The sequence below is a fragment of the Typopeltis vanoorti genome, chromosome 14 (genome assembly GCF_054136105.1).
Source record: "Typopeltis vanoorti isolate ZY-2024b chromosome 14, IOZ_Tvanoo_1.0, whole genome shotgun sequence".
NCBI classification, from domain to species: Eukaryota; Metazoa; Arthropoda; class Arachnida; order Uropygi; family Thelyphonidae; genus Typopeltis; species Typopeltis vanoorti.
Genome location: NC_143562.1, coordinates 87,748,158 through 87,765,060, shown reverse-complemented (window position 1 = coordinate 87,765,060; position 16,903 = coordinate 87,748,158). Strand labels below are relative to the sequence as shown.

The window sequence follows — 16,903 nt, the reverse complement described above, 5'->3', positions numbered from 1 at the left end:
AGACTCTTATTAAAGAAGCATGTCAATTCCCTGGAACATTCCCTTAAGATACATGATGATATGTCATCAAATTCTACTGCCTTATTCACATCAAGGTTATTTATTTCCTCAAATACCTCCTGCTCACTCACAATTAAGCCATCCTCTGTTATGTTCTCTACACTTAAGTTCCTTATGATTCCACCCTTATAAACTGATCACTGAATATCTCAACAATGTCTTCTGCAACAGTTACCATTCAGCCATTTCCATCCATTAACATCATCTTACCATAATCATTCTCCTTTTTTTCTGTTTGCCATATAAACATTCTCTAGGGTTTTTCTTTGCCTGATTTGCCAATTTCTGCTCATACCCTACTTTTGTTTTCCTTACTAACTGTGTCACTCTCCATGCTTGTTCTTTATACTCTTCATGTAACTGATTATTACCATTATTCATCCTGTACTGTCTCCAAAGTACCTTCTTCCAGATTTCATGCTTAAGCCCCTCATTCATCCATTTTGCATTTACCTTATTCAGCCTTTTGGCCTTTGGAATACATTCTCACACTAATGCAGTTATGTATTTCTTGTAAGTTCCCAAGCAACATTTATTTCCTCAACTCCTGATTCCATGCTATAGCTCCAAGCTGTCTCCTAAGCTTGTCATAATCAGCAGCCTTATAATTCAACATATATCCTTTCCTCACAGAAGTCTGTCTGCATATTGCTAGCCACAACCCAGGTGATCACTTCATCACTCTCTCACTTTCTTCTTCTTCAGCTGCTCCCATTTCTATACGGGGTCACTGTTTCTGATGAGTCTTAATGATATAATCACGTAATCACAAGAAAGATATTTATTTAACCAAATATTTGGTCTGGAAATAGCAGACCATCGTCAGTGGTAATACAAGAACAGTTTAAAAAATACAAGCTAGAATACTAACAATAGATCGTTAAAATTATAACACGCCGCGTGATGTTAAATCACTAAGTATGAAACGGAATATTTTGAAGTACAAACATGATTGAATTTGCTATTAAAAAAAAAAAAAAAATTAATTAATGAGTAATCTTGATTAGACTTTCCCAGATTTTTGATATAGATATGCAGTCATTACGATTCAGGTTGGGGCGATGGAGCAAAGCCTCCACGCTTTCCTTGAACAAACGTTCAAACCTATAACGGGATCTATGTAAGAGGCGAGTCTTGGACCAAAGGATGCTGTGGTTAGTTTCAATCCCGTGTTGAGCCAATCCAGACTTTTCAGGTTTGTTGTGAAGAATGGATGATTGATGTTCTTGGATTCTTTTTTCAAGAGAACGTCCAGTTTCTCCAAAATAAAAGAGATCATTGCATGGAATTTGATAAACTCCAGGAAGAGATAAAGTTGAGCGTTTGTCTTTAGGAGAAGGAAAATGAGAAGACAATTTTTTAATAGGTGAATACGTAGTTGTTAAATCATATTTCTTTAAAATTCTTGCGATAGGTTCTGAAATACCGGATATATAAGGAATAGGCACTCGACGTGTTGAAACTTTGATGTTTTATAGAGGATTATAAGAATTGAGAAGACGTTGAGTACTTTTTTCAGAAAAGCCATTGAGTTTCATGTGTTGTTGGATAGTAGAAAGTTCTTTCTGTAGATAATCAAAAGTAGAACAATTAGTTTTGGCTCTTCTGATGAGGCATTTTAAAATTCCTGTTTTTTGACATGGATGATGGGCTGATTCTTTAAGAATATAACGACCTGTGAATGTTGGCTTCCTGTATACTGTAGTTGTAAGAATATTTGAAGGTGATCGGATGAGGAGAACGTCGAAAAAAGATAACTGGTTGTTTTCTTCTAATTCCATAGTAAACTTTATGCGATGATTCAAGGAATTAATACTGTTTGAAAAGGAAGGTAAAGCGTTTTTGCTGTGAGGCCAAATAGTAAATATGTCATCTATATATCTTACCCAAAAAAATGGTTGAGGGAAAATAGATGCGAAGAGGACTTTTTCTAAACGTTCTAAATAAAAGTTGGCTAAAGCCGGAGAAAGAGGACTTCCCATGGCCGTTCCTTCTACTTGGCTATAAAATTTGTTTTGATATACGAAATATCCATCATCATCCATCATCCATGTCAAAAAACAGGAATTTTAAAATGCCTCATCAGAAGAGCCAAAACTAATTGTTCTACTTTTGATTATCTACAGAAAGAACTTTCTACTATCCAACAACACATGAAACTCAATGGCTTTTCTGAAAAAAGTACTCAACGTCTTCTCAATTCTTATAATCCTCTACAAAACAACAAAGTTTCAACACATAGAGTGCCTATTCCTTATATATCCGGTATTTCAGAACCTATCGCAAGAATTTTAAAGAAATATGATTTAACAACTACGTATTCACCTATTAACAAATTGTCTTCTCATTTTCCTTCTCCTAAAGACAAATGCTCAACTTTATCTCTTCCTGGAGTTTATCAAATTCCATGCACCTGTGATCTCTTTTATTTTGGACAAACTGGACGTTCTCTTGAAAAAAGAATCCAAGAACATCAATCATCCATTCTTCACAACAAACCTGAAAAGTCTGGATTGGCTCAACACGAGATTGAAACTAACCACAGCATCCTTTGGTCCAAGACTCGCCTCTTACATAGATCCCGTTATAGGTTCGAACGTTTGTTCAAGGAAAGAGTGGAGGCCTTGCTCCATCGCCCCAACCTGAATCGTAATGACTGCATATCTATATCAAAAATCTGGGAAAGTCTAATCAAGATTACTCATTAATTAATTTTTTTTTTTTTTTTAATAGCAAATTCAATCATGTTTGTACTTCAAAATATTCCGTTTCATACTTAGGGATTTAAAATCACGCGGCGTGTTATAATTTTAACGATCTATTGTTAGTATTCTAGCTTGTATTTTTTTAAACTGTTCTTGTATTACCACTGACGATGGTCTGCTATTTCCAGACCGAAATATTTGGTTAAATAAATATCTTTCTTGTGATTACGTGATTATATCATTCAGCCTTATGTCGCAAGTATCCTTGAAACAACAGATTCTGATGAGTCTTATTCACTGTTTTCTATTGTAGATTGCATCTTTGTCCAGTTTTTTCTTCTTCAGATCTTCCTCTACATCATCTTTCCACCTCTTCTTTGGTCTTCCTCTTCTTCTATGTCCATCATCATGATACTTTGTCCATCATATTTTTCATTTCACCTCATTCCATGTCCATATAATCTTAATCGTGCTTCTTGTATTTTGTTTGTAATTGAAGTCACCTTTACAGGACGCCTGATGTGTTCATTCCTCACCTGGTCTTTCCTTGTTACTCCACACAGCCATCAATGCATCTGTATTTCTGTAGTACTAATCTTGCTTTCATTGGACTTCTTCACAGGCAGTGTCTCCATTTAACACATTGACTGCTACACTAGAAAAAAAATTTTTTTCCTTGGGGCCACAGTGTTTTATTATAAAAATAGAATAAAAACTTCAAAAACAAAATGATCCTTTCTAATTTAATGAAAAATTTGTTATTTTTTATTGTTTTCTGTGCATGAGTTATATGCAACTCACATGGCACTAGAATCAATTTTTACACTGCATGCCACGTGAGTTGTATGTGACTCACGACATACTTATTGAATTTGTTTCTGAGAATTGAGTCTTTTGTCATTCCACAAGTATTTAGTTGTGTGCGGAGTGGACCTTGGGTGGTCCTGGATAATAGGGGGTATGATTCAGAGGTCCTGGATGACCTCTGAATCATACCCCCTAAGTATGAACAAAAGTCATGAACAAAAAGAAGATCTCGATCACAAACTTGTTCAAAGAACAAGTTTGTCACAAGTATTTAGTTGTGTCTGGAGTGGACCTTGGGTGGTCCTGGATAATGAGCTCTGAATCATACCCCCTAAGTATGAACAAAAGTTGTGAACAAAAAGAAGATCTCGATCACAAAATTCAAAGAACAAGTTTGCCTAAAACTGCTGCAGCGCTGTCCCTTCCGTCGCCATCTGTGACTTGTTTTCTCATGAACATGGGCTCTGCCAGAATAAAATGTACTGTGTGCTATGAAAAAACACAAGCCGAGAAAGGACGTCAATATGCCATGAAAAGATGTAAACAGACAGCATGGAAATGCTGCAAATGTAATGTGTACTTTTGTATAGAATGCTTTTTCCTAAAACATACATCAATAAAAAAGTAATATAAAAACTTGAAAATTAGTAATGTAAAAAGTAACGTGAAAACTTGAAAAATAGTTCATAAGGGTAAAGTGCTTTTCTTGACTTGTCAAATAAATAAAAACAGGTAAAAATAAATATAAAAACGAAATTTATTGACTTCTATTCATTTGATCCACGTTTTTAGAATTAAATTGTCAATATTAAACGTAACAAAAAGAACGTCAACAAGTAAGATTTTCATGAACCAACTGCAGAGTTTTGCCCCGGGGGGGGGGGGGGGGGGCACCCATCACGTAACATGCATGTTACAGCATGGCAGCAAGAGTTGCCTGTGCACCACGCGGCTCCCGAGGTAAAGAGATGTGCAAGTTATATATGCTTCATGAGGCCCCGCACTCAAAACTAGCGTGAGTTAAATACAACTCACATGGCAGTTAATATGATAACATTGTAGGTCTCACTGCTGCTTTGTATATTTTTCCTTTCAATTTCACTGGCCCTTTTCTATCACACAAAATTCCTGACATTTCTTTCCAATTTTTCCATCCTGCCTGAATTCTGTTATTGACTTCCCTTTCCACTTCACCTTTACTATCCACTACTGAACCCAGATATTTGAATTTATCTACTTTCTTGATGACTTCTCCATTCAACACCACATCTTCCTCAGGGTCGACATCTTGATCACACACCAGCTATTCAGTTTTTCTTCTGCTAACTCTCAGTCCTCTTTCTTCTAATACTCTGTTCAACCTTATTAGCTTTTCTTTCACTTCCTCTCTTGTTTCTGCACACAACACAATATTGTCTGCATATAGCATACTCCAAGGTGCTCTCTCTCTCTCGCTGATTTACTCTGTCAACATATCTATTACTACATAGAGAAAAGGACTGATTGCTGATCCCTGGTGTAAACCAACTGTTACGTCAAAACTCTGTTATTCACAAACAGCTCCTAACTGTTTCTTGCATATTTCTGTACATTTCCTGCATCAATCTAACATATTCTTCTGATACTCTCTTTTCTCTTAAACTCCTCCATATCTCTTTTCTAGGTACTGTGTGATATGCCTTCTCTAAATCTATAAAATGACATGTAGAGGCCTTTGTTCTTCAATACATTTTTCAATCATCTGCCTCAAAATAAATATCACATCCATAGTTCCTTTCCTCTTTGAGGCAGAAAACCAAACTGTTCTTTTTCAATATTAACTTCTTCTCTCAGCCTTCCATCTACGATTTTTTCAAATAACTTCATCGTATGAGACATAAGTTTAATTCTTCTATAATTACTACAGTCCTGTATATCTCCCTTTCCCTTATATATAGGTACCACTTCACTCTGCTCCATTCCTCAGGAATTACATCTTAGCAATAGATCTCTTTCAACAGATTCCATGTTAATTCAATGCCTTCATCTCCTAATGCTTTCCACACCTCCACAGGTATTTCATCTGGTCCAACAGCCTTTCCACTCTTCATTTTGGCCATTGCTTTCACCACTTCCCCTCTGTCGATTTCTCTAGTCATTACTTCATTTGGTAGTCCCTCTTCCTCAGAGAGCCCCCCTTTTCCTCATTTAACACCTTCTCAAAATATTCCTTCCACCTAATCTGAATACCTTCTAATTTTCTTATTATAATTCCATCTGCTTCACTTGGGAGATATCTTTCATTGCTTTACTCCAATATTTAGCCAACCTGTAGCCCTTTTTCTGTCCTTCAGTTGTTTCTACTTCATCATACAAATTTTTATATGCCTTTGTTTTTGCTTGCACCACTGCTTTTTTTGCTTCTTTCTTCTTTTCTCTATAGAGTTCATGATCTTCATCCCTCTGGGAAGCATCAGAAACTTTCTTTGCTGCTTTCTTCCTTTGTATTGTTACTTGTATATTGTACTTGAACTTGCACTTGCTTCACTCTCATCAACTGGAGGAAACTGTCAAACCCCACTCACAATTACATCCTCTGAAGAAATGATCAGATCTAAATTCTCGATCCTCGTGTGCCTGCCTTTACATGCTGCCTGAGATAGTTATCTCTCAAGAACTCTAGAAATTCATTTCCCTTATTCCCAAATGTTATCTCTTCATTTCAATCTATACATGCCATAATTAAAATCACCCATAATAATTATCTCCCTTTCTTCACTAATCCAAGTTGTTTATACTTCTTCATCACCACCCTCCACATTCCTTGGCCTATAGCAACATCCAACTAAATATGTCTTCCTGTCAACCTCCATGTTACACCAAACTGCCTCATAACTATTGCCATTATTTCCCTCTTTCATGTCTACCAAGATATTCACCTTGGGCTGACGTTTAAATTGGATCTTTCCTGATACAAATATCACATCGGTACTTCATCAACCACTAAAAAACTAGGCATTCCTTTTTCTTTATACTAAGCACAAATCTTATCCCCCTCTGGCAACCTTAGAATACTATTCATATGCCTGAGATGGTGCACCCCACTCTAAAAATTCTTGATACTACCTAGAGAAGAATTCAGCTGGCAGATGACTCATCTCTCTCTCTCTCTCTCTCTCTCACCAGTTCACTTTAACTTCTACAAGTACTTCCATGAATACCACTACAACAAAATGGCATCCATCCTCTGCTTTCAAATGAGCCTGTTAAAACACAAGCTGTAACTGCTCAATATGCTTTTACAATCCAATTACACATTCGCTGAATCTTCCTCTTTTATTTCACTGCCTCTATTCTTTGGAACAGCCTTCCTCAAGAAGTGTTCTCAAACCATTATCACTTTCAGCATTTCAAGAAAATATCAATAGGTTCAAACAATAAATTACACGATAACCACCGTAATTAACATTATTTAAATTAAGGGGATATTAAATCCCACATTGTTTTAAAACCGAATAAGAAACACAAAGATTGGAATCAGAGAGTTTCATGCCGAATATAGTATAATAAACTATAAAATAAAAGTATCGGCGACTACTAGCATGAGCAAATGCACATAGTCCTAGTACATAGTACAAACTCAGGCAGCTCGTAGCAAAGGTGGCAAAGTTCTGATCGCTATTCTTGGTATTTTCCATAATGTATAAACACATTTCCTAGGAAATGTATGCTGTTATTACATTATGGTGGGAGGTCACTACCCAGACCGGTTTCAGCCTTTATTGAGGCTTCATCAGTGAGTAGTTAGACCAAATTAATACCAAAGGGTATAGCGAAAAGAACTTATATACTCTGCTATATGAGTTGTCAAAAAAGGTGCATCCATTAAGTTACTTAAATATAAAGAGCCAATCGGCTTCATTTTGGCGATATAAACATTATTTAAATTAAGGGGATATTAAATCCCACATTGTTTTCAAACCGAATAAGAAACTCAAAGATTGGAATCAGAGAGTTTCATGCCAAATATAGTATAATAAACTATAAAAGTATCGGCTACTACCAGCGTGAGCAAATGCACGTAGTCCTAGTACATAGTACAAACTCAGGCAGCTCGTAGCAAAGGTGGCAAAGTTCTGATCGCTATTCTTGGTATTTTCCATAATGTAAAAACACATTTCCTAGAATATGTATGCTGTTATTACATTATGGTAGGAGGTCACTACCAAGACCAGTTTCAGCCTTATGAATAAGTAAAGCCGTCTCTAAAAATTCGGATGATCCCTAGGCCACTCAATTGTGGGCAAAAGACCGTCTATCTCAGCGTTGGCTCCACTCAGTGATGGCCTTCCACCCTCCACCACCACCACTGAGTAGAACCGCTCATATTCCGAAGAAAAGCATTCACCGACAAAGCCCCTCGCTGTGCCGTGCCAGAAAACACTTTCCCTGGAGACTCAAATTTCTCTCTTAAGGCAAAAACCTTAAGAGAGCGAACTCATATTAGCAATCTCACCGGTTTCAGCCTTTATTGAGGCTTCATCAGTGAGTAGCTAGACCAAATTAATACCAAAGGGTATAGCAAAAAGAACTTATATACTCTGCTATACAAGTTGTCAAAAAGGTGCACCCATTAAGTTACTTAAATATAAAGAGCCAATCGGCGATATAAACATTATTTAAATTAAAGGGATATTAAATCCCACATTATTTTAAAACCAAATAAGAAACACCTTCTCTTTATATATTTAAGTAACCATAATTAACTTTAATGAAATGAAAATAAAGATATTTCATACTGAAAATAACTACAATATCAGTGTGTAGAAACAAGCAAATCAAAGGAACGGGAATACAAGGTACATACAGCAGTTGGTGGTTTACCAATTAAAAACTGTTATCATGTGCTAGAAATTAATATTAATAAATAAATAATAATATTAAAAATATTATTACAAACTAATTTTGATGGTTACATAAGATAAGAACCTGCCAAACTTTTGGGAGAGAGAGAGAGAGAGAATCGTTCCGATTCATATTTTGCTGATGTAAATGGGCTTCACAACTTTCTTTGAAAAGGTGTTCATATTTAAATATGCTTCTATGTAGAAAACAAGCTTCATTCCACTGGATACTGTGTTTAGTGTCAATACTATGTTGTGCCAAACCAGACTTTTGAGGTTTCACGTATTCAATATTATTATTATTATTCAGGCCTCCATGGAGTCAAAAGACTCATCGTGGGAGGTCCTTCCTAAGAACATAAAGTCTGTCAAGACTCATCGAGAGGAGGTTTCCCCCTAAGAAACACAAAATCGATCATACCACTCCTTAAACTCATTGACCGTTCTCGCCCTCACCACTCTATCAGGCAATGCATTCCACGGCTCAACCACCCTCCATGCAAAGAAACCACTCCTCACCCTCTTGCTCACAGTTTCCTTTCGTAACTTCCAGGGATGGCCTCTTGTCATCACACCTTCCCGCTGTTCAACCAAGTGAAAGAACTCTCCAGTGTCAACCCTGTAACCACCTCTCAACAGTTTAAAAGTCTCAATCATATCACCTCTCCTTCTTCTATCCGCCAAACTCTGCAGTCCACATTCCCTCAGCCGATTCTCATAACTATCCTTGTACAGTCCTGAGACCATCTTTGTATCTTTTCTACAGTTAATTTATCCCCTTCAAATCCTGGGGACCAAATCTGAGAACAATAATCCAAGTGTGGTCTGATCAGAGACTTATACAACGGAATGATAACCCTCTTATCTCTGCAGGTCAGTGTCCTTCTCATAATTGCAGCAATCCTCTGTGTTACCTTTACCACCTTTGCAATATGTCCCCTAAACTTCAGGTTTCTATCAATCATCAACCCCAGATCTCTTGTCTCCCCTACTTCCTCCAGTATAACTCCTCCCATAGAGTATGCAGCATCCCATCAATGTTTCCCAAACCTCAAGACCTTACATTTGGCTGCATTAAACTGACACCCCCCATTCATTTGCCCATCTATCTAGCTTATTTAAATCCTCTTGCAGGGCTACCATATCTGCACTATTACTAATAATCCTTCCCAGCTTCACATCATCTGCAAACAACTGAATATCCCCTTGCAATATCATTGATATAAAGGTTAAACAATATAGGTCCTAGTACTGAGCCCTGTGGGACCCCACTTGTAACCTTCTGTCTCCTTGAAACTGCTCCACCATACACAACTCTCTGATACCTATCAGACAGCCAATCCTGAATCCAGTTGACCAATCTGACATCCAGACCCATGTGTTGCAACTTAAATATCAGCTTATCATGTGGCGCCCTGTCAAATGCCTTTGCTAAGTCTAAGAAAATTGAAGTATATGCCTTTCCTTCATCTAATGTTCTTGTAACTTTATTATAAAAGGCTAGCATATTGCTAAAACAAGAGCACCCTTTCACAAATCACATTACCCTCATCTGCCCAGTGCTGTATACTATAATAATATAATCCATCATTAGCGGGCGTTTACTGAAGGAAAAAGCCAGCTAATGATAGAGGTAACAGTTTGTCTTTAGTAGATGGCAACAGATGAGAAATTTTGTTGATAGGAAAATATGTGGAAATGAGATGATACTTCTTCAAAATTCTACCAATCAGTTCAGAGATGCCAGAAATATAAGGGATTGGAACTGTGCAGTCTGTTGAAGAATCCTGAGGTGTTAAAACATAGGAGTCAATTATCTGCTGGATTTGATCAGGATTGTAACCATTAAATTCCATTAACATTTTGATAGTGAGAAGTTCTTGTTGTAAGCTTGAGGGAGAGCAGCACACCTTATGTGCTCTATTAATTAAAGACTTGCTTGTTTCTACATGCTGATGATATTCTGTTATTTTCAGTACAAAATATCTGTACTTTCATTACATTAAAGTTAAATGCTGTGGTTATCGTGTAATTTATTGTTTATTGCCATGCTACAGGTATCTTTGAAGATTAGAATCAATAGGTTTGTTATTCTTCAACCCTCACCTATACCATACATGTGACCTTAATGTATGGTTGTAGGTTGCTATTATTATTGCACAAAAACCTCCATGGAATATGAAGATTCATCATAGGCAATCCAAATCATCCACACAATATCTATCGTACTTCTCCCTGAACTCATTGGCAAACAAAGCATTCACAATTGTCTGGCAATCCGTTTCATTTATTCTCCAGTCCGTGCGGTTAGCCTAGTGGCTTTGCACTTCGCAACCATATGCCTGGGGAAGGAGTGTCCTAGGTTCAATTCCCGTCAATGACGTGAGGAGCTCAAGGATCTTCCTCAGCCATAGCCAAGTTAGCCGGTCTTGGGCGTGGACAGCAGGGTTTTTCCTGCCAGTTTATCTGGTGTTTTTCATCCCGCAAACCGGTCAGAGGACACACACGGATTACAGTTAGGAATACTGACCCAACCATAATTCTGAATCATCAGCCTATGCCGGTTCTGGAGCCTGGATAAAATTTGGGGGGACTAGATGGTACCGTGAACTCCAGTAAAAAAGGGGGAACGCTGTATCATCACATGGAATTTATTTATTTAACACTCTCCTTTGCCCTCAACACTATATCTGCACCACCTTGGAAACCAGGAAACTGAATGCACACAACAGACTAGGTGATGTCATATTAGGATCTCGTAAAGAGGCAAAATGACTTCCTCATCGTTATATATCAATGTTTGTTTCAGCATTGTATCCTCTAAGTTTTATTTGCGATCCTTATTATTACTATTATCATCCTCAGATACTTTGGAGTCACAGACTCATCTAGGAGGTCACTTTTCTCATACACACAGCCCATCATTCCATGCATTAAACACATTCAAAATCTCTGCAGACACCACACTCTCAGGCAATGCATTCCAATCATTCACAACTATCCATGCAAAAAACCTACTTCTCACTCCCTTGCTAACACCCTTCTTATACGGTTTCCAGGGATAACCTCTTGTTCTTCCCCAATCTCCACTATTTTATGAAAAACCTCTTCAACATTAATCCTATAACAACCCCTTATCAACTTGTACATCTCTATCACATTACCCCTTTTCTTCCTATCCACTAGATTCTGTAAATTGCATCTTCTCAACCTTTCTTCATACTCAACATTCCAGAAACCACCTGGATCCTTTCCAATATCTCTTCATCCTTTTGAAAACCAAGTTAGCAAATCTGTGCACAGTAGTCCATATATGGCCTAATCACAGCTTTGTACAATGGAACCATAATCTCCTCACTTCTACAAGTCAGTATCCTCGGCATCATTGCTCTTCCAGAATTCGTTATGTTGTCCTCACAATTTTGGCAATATGTCCTCTAAATTTTGGATCTTGGGGATGATGGTGGCTAAACACAAGCATAAATTCTACATCCCATCTTTGCTTTCCAAATTTTAAAACTCACATTTTGCAACACTGAACTGGCATCCCCCACTCCCGTGTCCATTCACTCCATCTATTCAAGTCTTCTTTAAGGCCACAACATATTCTCTGCTCCTGATAGTTTGTCCCAACTTAGCATCATCTGCAAACAACTGTATATCCCTATTCAAATATTGCTCTCACATACACAACTTGTTCATTCCTATCAGACAGCCAATCTCCAATCCAATGCACTAGTCTAATATCAAACCCCATCCACTCTAGTCTGCTATCAACTTAAGTAGTAATCTATCAAAAGCCTTTGCAAAGTCTAAGTATATTACTTATATCCATCTCTCACATCCAATGCTGCTATCACCTTATTGTAATAAGTAAGCAGATTACTAAAACATGACCTTCCTTTAGCAAATACATGCTGTCCATCAATGATAATACCATTGTTGTCAAAACGCTCAAATGTAAGCTCATTCTAGACTCTGATTTTCACCATTCTTTCCAGCACTTTAACCACAACACCTGACACACAGATTGGCCTAAAATTTCACAGTACCGTTGACTGGGCATGGCAAAGAGGCAGCCTGCCTCACATGCAGCTTAATAAGGGTGCTCTTTCAGCCATATTGAGGTAGGCGCCGTCACTACACTAACAATTCCTGTTAGTGCAGCAAGTGCAGAAAGACATTTTTCCAAGCTTAAACTAATTAAAAATTATTTGTGAACAGCAATGACCCAAGAAAGATTGATTGGTCTAGCAACTATATTGATAGAGGCAGACATAACTTATAATTTAAATTTATAAGAGCTTATAAACAGTTTTATTGTGCGATATCCCTGTAGAGCAAACATTTAATTAATATTATTATGTAATCATTTTGCATTATTGTTTCTCTTGTAATAAAAACAAAATAGCAATTGGAGATTTTCTTATATTTTTGTCTTACAATCCATCAGAGGTGATATTTAACCACCATGCTGGTCATTATGGATCAAATACGCATCCTCATGTGCTTCATATCCATCATATATTTCGATGTAATATCAATGGTATTACAATTTTAATATGCACTTCACATCCATGATAACCTTGACGTCTATAGACATCTTGGCTGATAGCATGGTTAATTGTTTGCCTCAGGGCACGATCTATCTTGGCGATGGCTCTGTAATTTCATGCTTAAATTCTGTCACCTCCTTTATGAAGCAATATAATCTTGCTTTCCTTCCGCTCCTTTGAAACTTGACTCAATGTAAGACTCATATTAAACAAATATGTCAAGGTAAATGGCAACTCCCTAGTACATTCCTTCAAAATATGCATTGATATATGATCAAATCCCACAACCTCATTAATATCATGTTTGCTTATTTCCCTAAATATCTCTTCCTCACTCACAGTCAGTCTCTCCTCATCATCATCCACTGCTCTCAAATTCTTAATGATGTCACATTCACAGGGATGAAAGACCAATATGAACTGTTCATTAAATATCTCAACTATATCCAATGCAGCAGTTGTCCTTATACCGTTTTCTCTAACCAATGCCATTCTACTCTAATCAGTCTTATTTTTGCTGGCTGCATATTAAAAGAAATTTCTCTTTTATTTATTTTTTATTTTTTTGCTTCATTAGCTAACTGCTGCTCATACTGATATTTTGTTACCCTTACCAACTGAGATACTTTTTGCCTGTTCTTTGTATTCCTCATGGAATTGATTACTTCTACTCGTCTTATGTGGCCTCCATAACACCATTCTTCTCTGTACATTTCATACCTACCTTATTTAACCATCTGACCTTTGGAATACATTTAGACATTGCTTCTACTAGATAGTTCTTGAATATCACCCAAGGCACTGATCTCCTTACCACCCAACTCCTCATTCCATTCTACAGCTGCAGGATGTCTCCTGAGCTTCTCATAATCACCAGCCTTGTAGTTCCATATATATATATATATATACCCTTTCCTCAGAGAAGTCTTCACATGATTGGCATCCAACCAGGTAATCATTTCATGGTTACTCTTATCAACTGGAGGAAGATTTGACATCTCATTTATAATAACATTCTCTGATGATAATCAAATCCAAGACCCTCAAATCCTTGTGTGCCCTCTGTTACATACTGCATGAGGTAGCTGTCCCTCAAAAACTTGAGAAATTCATTTTGTTTACTTCTGGTTGCTATCTTGTCATCCCAATCTATATTTCTGTAATTAAAATCACTGATAATGATCACTCTTTTCCCATTTTGCATGGCTAATTTGTTTATAAATTTTCTGGTCACTACCTTCCACATTACTAGGTCTTCAGCAACATCCAATGAAGTATTTCATACTGCCTCTCAAACTATATTTCCCCCTTGCATCTCTACCTTGTATGGACATAACTCTTTTCTATCATCAATAGACTCCACATCCTTTTATACCCTTTCTATCTTCACAGCATCACACCCTTTCATCTCTATTCATGTCAGGATGTCATCCTCATCCAACATGTCTCACTTATTCCAACAATTTTTGGGTTAACAAACTCAACCATGCTATGTAGCTCCTAAACTTAATCTCCTATCCATTAAACCTCCAACATCTCTAGCCTGATCTTCTAGCATAATACACCACTGAAGATCTCATACCACTAAAGTGCATAATTTTACATTTACTAAGAGTGAACTGACAGCCATTTTCACATGCCCACAAATATAGCCTTTTTAAATCATTCTGCAAGTGATGCTTGACAGTCATATTCCTGATTACTCTATCATCTTTGCATCATCAGCAAGCAGATGTATATTTTATGTCAAATGAAATATACAATAGCCACTTAAAGCTTTGACAGGATGCAGCATAGAACTTATGTAAAAGAAGGCCATTGCATAAGTTGGAGGGTAACCTTTGTTGAATGGAACATCCATATACTTAGCCTCTTTCCCGTTCTATCCAGCATGATCACTGTCATCAGCTGGAGGCAGAACAATCACCTCTTTAACTAATCCCCCCCCCTCTGATACTATAATCAGGTCTAACGCTCTTTGATCTGAAGTTCCTACTGCAATATGCTGCTTGAGAAAGTTTTGTTGCAATGGATAACCAAACAGCAGTAAAATCTCATTCTTCTAATGAGATTCCACTGCTACCCACTTCACATCATTAAAGTCACCTATGATGATGAATAATCATTCAGCACCCATTAGGGTGACTTGGTGATGCATTTCATCATCATTACCAGCAACCACCAGCGCACTCAGGATTTAATCTTGTGGGGGGGGGGGGGGATAAGTAGACAGTTTGAGAATACGAGAATGCACACTATGCATCGCATACAACCTATGACTGAGCATCTGCAATGATCACTAATTCATAAGTAGTATAGAAATAGAAGACACAACACAACATTAATATAAAAAGTGAATTTTAATTAGAAAAAGATTTTTGGAAAAATTTTTAGTTTATTTTTCCTTTTTCTTTGGGGGAGGGGCCCCCCCCTGGCGCATCACTACCAGCAACTGATCTACTGAATTTGTAACAATATGCCATCATGTATTTGATCTTATTAGACTCCACCTCACACCAGATAGCTTCAAACTCACTACTACAGGGAGTTATTATTAATATTACAACCATATATTCTACCCTTACTAGACTCAAATCAACCAATATCATTAGCAGCACACTCCTCCTATCATCTTGTCTATCCCACCCCAAAATACTGTACCCTTTAATAGGCTATTACATATCCACTAAGACAACAAATTGAATCCCTATGTGCCTGATTCTCCTGGCATTCGTGTACAGACAGAATGTGTTAACTCCATGCTTCTTTATATATTACCCTCTGTAGTCTGCATGACCCACAGATCTCTATTCTAATGTCTCACTTATATGGACATCCTTACCCATACTAAATGTCCTAACCAGATGAGTACATAATCACTTCCATGATTAAGCACATTCATATCGTTAATACAGTTGCATATCTTAGTCACAGATCCTCACCATTCCTATCATCATGATCTGGTTTTCCCTTACTAAGAATACCAAGTACTTTTGTTATTTAGTTGAGAATTTAGTTAAAAATTTGTTGTGGTATAGAGACTTTGCAACATTTGAGGATTCCATATATTCTAATAAAATTAATTCGGCACGCGCACATACACACGAAATCATACTCATTTTCAACCACGGCTCCTGATGTTGTATTAAATAAAACTAGACTGTCAAGTAATAAATTGCAATTTGAAAATATCAGGTGTTTCAACCACCCAACTCTGGTGGCTACCATGATTCATTGTGGCAAACCACAACAAATAAGTGGTTGTTCAATTGCGCAATACTATAATAACCATTAATGAGGTTTAAAATAAAACAAACTGTACCGAGTAAATTTGATTAATGCAATGTTTTACATAGATACTTACACGCAGCTAAGTTTAAGAAGGTTGATTTATTAAATTGAAATTATTCATGATATCATAAATTATAAGACCTGCTTTTTGCTTATAATTTTTGGAAGTCGGCCTTTACGCGTAAAAAGATCAACAGACCGTATGTTTGTAGAAGCTTGAAAGACCGATCAGGGTACACATTTTCCTTTTAATCGGCGAAATAAAACATAACAACAAAAATATATTTAAAAAAATTAAGTTAAAACCTTCAAAGAATATCAAGCAGGACAGTATCTACGCATAAGCAGTGGTCTAGGTAACAATTAATGCAAGAATGCAAAAGATTCCGATGTGAAGATACCAAATATCCGTCCCTCCCCCTTTTTTAAAGAAAAACAAAGAATAAAAATAATTAAAGAAATAAAAGAACAATTAAAGAAACACTAGCTAACATGAATTTAAAATTAGATAGTAATCAAAAGAAACGAGGCCTGTGAAAATGGCCATTGTTCATTATTTCCTTTAGGAATATTTCATTTTTTAGGGTTGAGTGTTATATCA

General features: G+C 36.9%; 1 protein-coding gene across 1 annotated transcript in view; it reads right to left on the bottom strand.

Moving 5' to 3' along the window:
• LOC150099734 (uncharacterized) overlaps window positions 1-16,481 on the bottom strand; it is a 97,864-nt gene extending 81,383 nt beyond the window's left edge. Inside the window, exon 1 of the mRNA XM_090404390.1 lies at window positions 16,376-16,481. The gene's annotated coding sequence lies outside the window, so the exon portion shown is untranslated. The remainder of the gene's footprint in view (window positions 1-16,375) is intronic.
• Between the last annotated feature and the right edge of the window lie 422 nt (window positions 16,482-16,903).